This window comes from Mustela lutreola, chromosome 10 (assembly GCF_030435805.1).
Source record: "Mustela lutreola isolate mMusLut2 chromosome 10, mMusLut2.pri, whole genome shotgun sequence".
NCBI lineage: Eukaryota > Metazoa > Chordata > Mammalia > Carnivora > Mustelidae > Mustela > Mustela lutreola.
Window position 1 is genome coordinate 17,085,616 of NC_081299.1, and position 7,868 is coordinate 17,093,483.

The 7,868-nt window shown below is 53.6% G+C and overlaps 1 long non-coding RNA gene across 1 annotated transcript; it reads left to right on the plus strand.

Moving 5' to 3' along the window:
* The first annotated feature begins 318 nt into the window (after positions 1-318).
* LOC131810156 (uncharacterized) lies at positions 319-6,568 on the plus strand. The gene is made up of 3 exons (XR_009345457.1): positions 319-589; positions 4,286-4,493; positions 4,711-6,568. It is a non-coding gene; the product is annotated as an uncharacterized LOC131810156 (long non-coding RNA).
* Positions 6,569-7,868: the final 1,300 nt, after the last annotated feature.

Below are 7,868 nucleotides of genomic sequence, written 5' to 3' on the forward strand. Positions count from 1 at the left end.
GGAGAAGTGGGAAGGGCTCAGGGTATGGAGGCTCTGGAATATATTTTATCTTGAGGTCAATAGGGAGCCACTGCAGGTTTTAGACAGGGAGACAGCATGATCAGATATGGGACGAAAGCTGAGCAAGGTTAAGATAGGTAGGGAGGAAAACAGAAGGATGATCATGTGATTTCTGCTTCCCAGAGCAGGAAGAAGGGAGGCTTTACCTTGGTCAAGAGGGAAAGGGATGCTGCAGGACAGATGGGAACAGAGCTGGCACATGTGACCTAGAATGAGCCATTTGAGCTGGAGGGGGGAGGGGGAGCTTGAGGTGACTTCACAATGCCTATGCCTAATGCAGGCGCTATGTTGTCTGAGGCAACTTACCGTGGTTCCCTGAACCTCAAGTTCCTCATCAGTGGAACAGGCTTCATCACGTACAACCTCCTGGGTCACTGTGGGAGTTCAGTGAGATCACCAATACATGCAAAGCACTTACGGAGGCCAGCCTGGCACACAAGTGCTCGAGAGCCCCCGAGACTCTCAGTGGGAAATGAGGCATCGCCACTATTTTTATTATAACCCTCACTGCTTCGGAGCAGCCTCCCAGGTAGGCGGGGGTCTTCAGCCTCCAGGAGTGTTCCCGAGCCTGGCTTATTTCCAATGGGCTCTGGTGGATGACATCTCTCTGCTTCCCGGTGGGGAGGGTGGGAATGGCAGCCACGCATGCAGGTGCCACCTCCCTGCCCGCCCTCCTCCCTCCCCTCCCCTGCTCCTGCTCCCCCCCAACCCCCAGTCTATTTCCAGCAACGTGGCTGCCTGAGGCCAGCGCCAGGTGTGGGTGGTGAGTCAGAGCCAGGCTGGGCGGACATGGTGGCCCTGGGGGCCTGAAGCTGTCACACTGTCACAGCCTCCCTCCCTGGGCATTTCCCGGCAGCCCTCCCGGCCCTTTAAAGTGGGGGCCGGCGAGGGGGAGCCTAGATCAGTGCCAAAAGGCCCCTCATCGGTGTTACAGAGTCCCAGCAGGCCCCAAATCTACGTGTCCCCTGGCTGGCAGTGGGGACAGGGACCCTGCCCTGTTTAGCTCCATGCCAGTACACCCAGGTCCAGACTTGGCGTGTGGCACGGGCGCAAACTTAATGAGCCAACCTGTGCCCCAGATTTGCTTTTGTGAAGACAGAGCACAGGTTCTGGAGACAGTGTTCCTATGAACCTTGGCAGGTAGATTCGCCTCTCTGAGCTCCAGTTTGCTCACCTGTGGAATCAAGATAACGTGTGCCTTGCGAAGGACCATCAGGAGGGGGCAGCAAGGCCCCCTCACAGAACTGTGAACCAGAGCAAGATCTAGTAACACTGGCCACGTTTTGTTACAAGTATATTGCTATATCGGCTCCTCCCTGGGTGGCGAGCTGCTCCTGGGCCGGAGCTGGGTCTCACCCCTGCCAGGCCCCCGGCCGAGCCCAGAACCAGGACCCCCCGTTACATGACAGACTGACTCCATCCAAGATGGAAGCCTGTGGGACTCCATGGTGGTCCCTGGAGGCCATAGCGGGCCCCTGGCCACCCGAGTGTTCACTGTTTCTGTATGCCAAGAGCTTGGGCAACTTGTTTCCTCAAATTCCCACAGTGCTGTATAAGTAGGTCCTATTACTACTCTCCCCATTTTGCAGATGGGGAAACTGAGGTTCAGGGATGTTAAGTCCCTTGCTTAGGGTCACAGGTTGACGTGGAGGAGGGGCTGAGGCTGGATACAGGTCTGCCTGGCCTGGCGATGTTCTTCACGGTCCCAGAAGTGGGAGTTGGGAGGCATTGCGGGAGGATTTCCTTGCTGCTCTGTGCTGCCTCGGGAGGGACCTGATCTCAGGTGTCTGAAGGTCTGTTGGCTCGTCTGTGTGCCCCCACCAGTTCTGAGGCCTCTGAGAGATGGGACTGTGACTCCAGGGTGCGGCCTGGGCTGTGGCGTACAGCAGGTGCTCAGTGGGAGTTTCCTGGGTGAAGGAGTGGTCTTCTCTGCTGACTGGGTCCCACACTGTTGAGAGGGCAAAAAGCACTCCACTAGAAGGGCACCAATCCAACACAATAGCAGGCACATGAGTGGTTGCTACCCCCAGCTAAGTTGGCTTCTTAGGTCACTATTGCTCTGGGTCCAGCCCCAGATCAGCTCTCCCTCCCTTGCCTCCCGGCACTTGGGGACTCCTTTCCCCGACTCATGCCCTGCTCTCATATCTGGCCACATAGGGACTTGCTTTCAAGGTCACTGAAGCGGCTCTGTGTCAGATTGGCTGGGCCTTTTATATAAATGCTTTGAGTCTCTGAGCCTTTAGTTGTTGCTACAGCCCAGCTCCCAGTCCAGAGCACTTAGTAGGTGCTCAATAAATATCTGAATGCCTGTCTTCGGGCTCAGTGAATCCACAGGTCTATTGAACTCTCTGCTGGTAAAACTCTGGACTGATGTGTGTGTGTGTGTGTGTGTGTGTGTGTGTCCTTGGCATTTCTGGACCTTGGTTGTCCCATCTTAGAAATGGGTACATTTGATGGACCCAACCCTGTCCACCCTAGTGTCCACTGCAGTGTGCTGGACAAACAGTGGACATTCCCATACGCGGCCTCCCCCTACTGTGCACACCTAGATTCTGATGAACCTCACACATGATTGTGGGGGAAGCAAAGTCCTATCGTGATCTGCAATCACCACGATTATTGACCTGGGAGCTAGTCCCTCAGTATGGACTGGGGCTTTACGGTCCTCAGCGCAGGAGCAAGGTTCCTTCTGTTCTCTTCGAGGAAGCAGAATGCAGAGCATAGGGTGTGAATGACATCATTACAGGACTCAGTTGTTCCCCTCTGGATCTGCTTAACAACTTATAGAACATCTTCCAAGCACCTGCCCCTTGGGGATACAACAAGACCTGCTTTTGGAGCTCGCATTCCGGTGGGAGAGACAGGGAACACAAAAATAAGGATGTGTAGTAAGTGAGAAGATGTTTTATTCTGTAAGTGCCACCAAGGAAGACCACAGGGTGCTGGGTTAGAGGGGCGAGGGAATGGGGATTACCCTAGCAGGGGATGGAGGTCAAAGCAGGCCCCAGAGCTTCATGGGGGAACTTTGGGGGCTGCCAACCAGAGGATGAGAAGGTGCTGACCTTGCAAAAAGCAGAGGGAAGGGCATGGCAGGCAGAACGAACAGCATGTGCAAAAATTGTAAAGGGGAAAGGGATCACCGTGGGTGTTCTTAAATTTTTAAAAAAGAAAATCAGGGGCGCCTGGTTGGCTCTGTTGGAAAAGCTTCTCTCGGTGGTGGTGGGGTATAAGTTTGAGCCCCGTGTTGGATGTAAAGATCCCTTTTTAAAAAACTGCAATTCTTTAGTTATTAGTAGTGCCAGATTGATTTCTTCCTTCCACAGACAAGCCCCCACTGGGTAGCCAGCCCTGTGCTAGGCCCTAGGGACCAACAGAGACGCATGAAAGCGACATTCTTGTCACACATCCTGGACCGGGCACCCCACGGAGATGAGCTGGTCTGATGTTTGCGAAGGGCTCCCAGCTTGGGTCCTCAGGGAATCCAAATAACCCCCCGCAGGTCCTTGCATCCCAGGCCTCTGGCCAGCCCGCAGCTCCAGGCCTCGGTAGGAGAGAGGCTTCTGTTTCCTGCCTCTCCCTCCCCCCACCCACCTGGGCACAGAGGGTCTTTCATCCATTGTTACTGCTTCCTGCCCATCCATCTCCAGCTGCTGGTCTGAACCCTGTAGATTTACACTGACAAGCGGATGCTTTTACCAAGACCCTCGAGGGGGAGGGGAAGGGGGAGGGGGAGGGGAGCGGCCTGGGGGGAGGAGGAGAATGGGGAAGGGAGGGCTATCGCTTTGTGACAAGGAAGAGTTTCCTGCCCTGAAGAGGTGTTAGGCCCTGAGGGCTGAGAGGAAGGGAAGCAAGCCTCTATCCCCAGAAGCTTCCCCCTGATGGGAGAGGAAAAGGTTAATGACCCCTGACTTGGCAGGCCCCTCATGCCCCTTGGACTGGGTTTGGGTTCAGCAATATCTTCCCAGGCCCCATTTCTGACACATAGAGTGAGCACTGGACTTGGAATCAGGAGACCTGAGATGAGGTTCCATCTCTGCCAACTCTTCACCGGGTGACTTAGACAAATTTCTTAGCCTCCTTGGGCCTCAGGTTCCTCATTGGACAGGTGGGTCTAATAACCCATGCCCCGCAGTGTTGTGACCATGAATGTGATCTTGTAGGACAGATGGTTGCAAAATGCCATAATACGAAACACATTTTCTCTCCTGCGCTCTCTTACCCAAAGCAGGGGGTTACAAACTGGCTCCTGTCAAGGGCGGCTTGAATGAGGGCACCAACCGGGTGCCCGCTGCTGTGCCACAGAGGTGGAGAAAGGAGCAACAAGACTCAGTTCTCAATGTCAATGGAGACAGACAAGCAGACAGACGTGCGTCACGCGACCCGCTGAAGTGTCTGAGTGTACCAGCCAAGTGGCCCTGGAACCAGCCTGCTAGGTCTCTGTTCCAGTTCTGTCATTTACTGGCTGTGTGGCTATAGGCAAGTCACTTGACCTCTCTGTGCCTCCATTTCCTAAATATATAAAATGGGGTCCAATAATTACTCACCTCGTAAGACTGTTATCAGAATTAAATTATTTGATACTTGTAAAGCACTCAGTATAGTACGTGCTATAGAATATGCCTTAGTAAATCAAAATTACCATTATTATAGGGTCTTCATTTCGCCCGGAACAACAGGAGTCTGGTCCCTGAGCTAGAGCAGAGGTAGCCAAGCCTGGAGGAAGCTGATGCTGCGCGGACACCTGGCAGGGCACTAGTGCTCCGTGGCTGGCTGTGCCTGTGTCTCTCCTGGGACAGTGTGGAATCAAGCACCTGTGGGTCCGGCCAAAGCGGTCATTTGCATGAAATTGGAGCAGGTCCTGAAGCCTGAGAGGGCAGAGCTTCGCAAGGAAGAGTGGCAGCCACGTGGTCCTTCCTGACAGCGAGATGTGGAACCTCCGTTGCGGTGGGTTCCCAGTCCGAGGCACAGAGCCGACAGCAAGGGCACCAGTTGGTCCAGACCACGCTGTCTGAGGGGCTGGCCATACAGGCTCAGACTCCTGTCTGGCAGACGGAGAACCCTCAGCTGGACACCATCCCCCTCTGCCTGGGTGGAAGCAAGAAAACTCCAGGAACCCCCTGAGCCCCAGAGAGAGGGAGGACCAGGATCAGAAGGCATTGGGTGAGAATGAACTACTGGGTTTATTGGCCTTTTTCTCCTCCTGGAGTCTGTAAGTGTCTGTAAGGGACCAAGACCCCTCAGCGCCATTCTACTCACATACACGTGGTCTCTGGACCGTGTGAGTCATTTCAGATCAAAGCTAACCCAGGAAAGAGCAGAATCCCTGACCACTGCTGTCACTCCAGATGACCAGGAAATGCTGCGGGGGTTTCTTGTTCTGTAGTGACTAAGGAACCACACGACCTAATGAGTCGGAAATAATCCTATACATTAATTAAAAGACAAATGATCATATAGAATAGAGCTGTTATGATTACAGGTGCTGATAAAGTCAACACGGAGTGGGGAGGGGGTGGCCTAGGGGACCTCCAACCTAGCCCACGGTAGGTGGAGTCCAGAGAGATGGAAAGAGCTGAGCCTTAGGTGGTGAAGCAGCAGCAGGAAGGGCCCTCCTGGTACAGGGCACGGGCCTGAGCAAAGGCGTCGAGCTGAGAAGCGGCCTGGGGGATCCAAGGGTTGCTAAGGAAGAGCCAGACAAGCCTCCGCGGCCCATGAGGCCGAGCTATGGAACTCAGGTCCTTTGAGCCAGGTCACGAACCTGGGGACAATGAGAAGGTTGTAAGCCGTGCAGGGACAGATCTGATTTTGAGTTTTGCCAACGATCCTGGTTGGACTATGGAGGAGGGACTGGGAGGGTGAGGCAAGAAGACAGGGAGATCACATAGGAGACGGAGTGGCAAAAGGGAGGAAAGGTTTCCTGTCCCTCGGGGTTGTTTTATTTTTTATTGTTTTTAAAAAAGATTTTATTTATTTATTTGACAGAGAGAGACTCAGCAAGACAGCGAATGCAAGCAAGAGGAGTGGGAGAGGGAGAAGCAGGCCCCCCGCCGAGCAGGGAGCCCAAAGCCCGCTTTGGGCTCCCTCCCAGGACTCTGGGATTATGACCTGAGCCCAAGGCAGACGCTTAACCACTGAGCTGCTTAATGAGGGCACCACCGGGGGTTGTTTTAAAGGCTAAGTGGCAATACTACTGATAATGGGCCTAGCACGGGGCCTGGCACAGAGTGGGTATTCACAGCTCGCAGTGAGCATAGCTAATGCTGAGAGGTCTGGACTAGGGCAGAGGTGGTAGGGATGGAGGAGGGCACTGGCTTGAGAAATGCCGAGAAAGGCAAATCTGGGGGCGCCTGGGGGGTTCAGTGGGTTAAGACTCTGCCTTCAGCTCAGGTTGTGGTCTCAGGTTCCTGGGATCAAGCCCCGCATTGGGCTCTTTGCTTGGCAGGGAGCCTGCTTCTTCCTCTCTCTGCCTGCCTCTCTGCCTACTTGTGATCTCTCTCTCTGACAAACAAATAAAATCTTTTTTTTTTTTTTTATTTTTTTTTTTATTTTTTTTAAAGATTTTTATTTATTTATTTGACAGAGAGAAATCACAAGTAGGCAGAGAGAGAGAGAGGAGGAAGCAGGCTCCCTGCTGAGCAGAGAGCCCGATGCGGGACTCGATCCCAGGACCCTGAGATCATGACCTGAGCCGAAGGCAGCGGCTTAACCCACTGAGCCACCCAGGCGCCCCAAACAAATAAAATCTTAAAAAAAAAAAGAAAGAAAGAAAGAAAGAAAATAAAAAAAGAAAGGCAAATCTGTAGGAATCATTGACTGACTGGCTATGGGTGTAAGAGGACAGGAGTCAAGAATTCCTTCAATATTTACGAAGCTCCCGCCACGTCCGTGAGCCTTCTTCATCCATCCACCGCATTTTTGATGAGCATCTACTCTGTGCCAGGCACCTCGTAGGGACTAAGACTATGAAACAAAGCAGAGGTGGTCTCTGGTCCTGTGGAGCTCCCTGATCAGACTTCATGAACCACAGAAGGACCAGGAAGGAGCTCCAGGCTTTGGTACTGGCTGGTCTCTCTCCTAGAGATGCCCTCCCCCACAAACCTTCTCACTGTCCAGTCCCGGCTCAGGTGCCCCCTCCTTCTAGAAGCCTCCTTGGCCACCCCCGCTCCTCTTCATCCCGGAACTTATTGTTTCCTTTGGAGCCCTCCTCCCAGTGGGCAATTTCTCGGTTATCTGTCTTCCCACTCCTCAGACTAGAATCCTCGAAGGCAGTGGCCACTGTCTTGTTCCTGCTGTTCCCACGGGCCCGAGGAACACCTGTCCACCCCCCTGCTAATTTTCCGTGAACCCTGGGCTGGGTCCAGCCAGTTACCAAGCCCTGCGGTGCCTCCCAACTCCCCTTTTGTTCAACAGACAGCACGGTCTCCTCTCCCCAGCGTCAGGGGAGTAACTGCGGGTTACCTCGTCATCTATCAATCTCTAATAAACCGGGTTATTTTTAGAACAGGTGAAAGCAACGATCTCACATTTCTGAGAGGATTTTCCACTCGCATCTGACTTTCTACTACAATTTGGTTTCCTGTGGTGGTTACAGACGCTGCCAAGCCGACAGGCTTTGTTACTCTGGGCCATAGAGAAGGGCCTACAGAGAAAACCGAGTCTCGCCTCGAACCCTTGACCCTGCGTAGAGAGAGAAGCCAGGTGCGTAGTGCAATCTCCTGGCGGATGGTGGGAAGCCTGGAGGAAGCCCGGCGCTCTCTTCACTTGCTGTGTGACACTGGCCTCCTCACATACCCTTTCTGAGCCTCAGT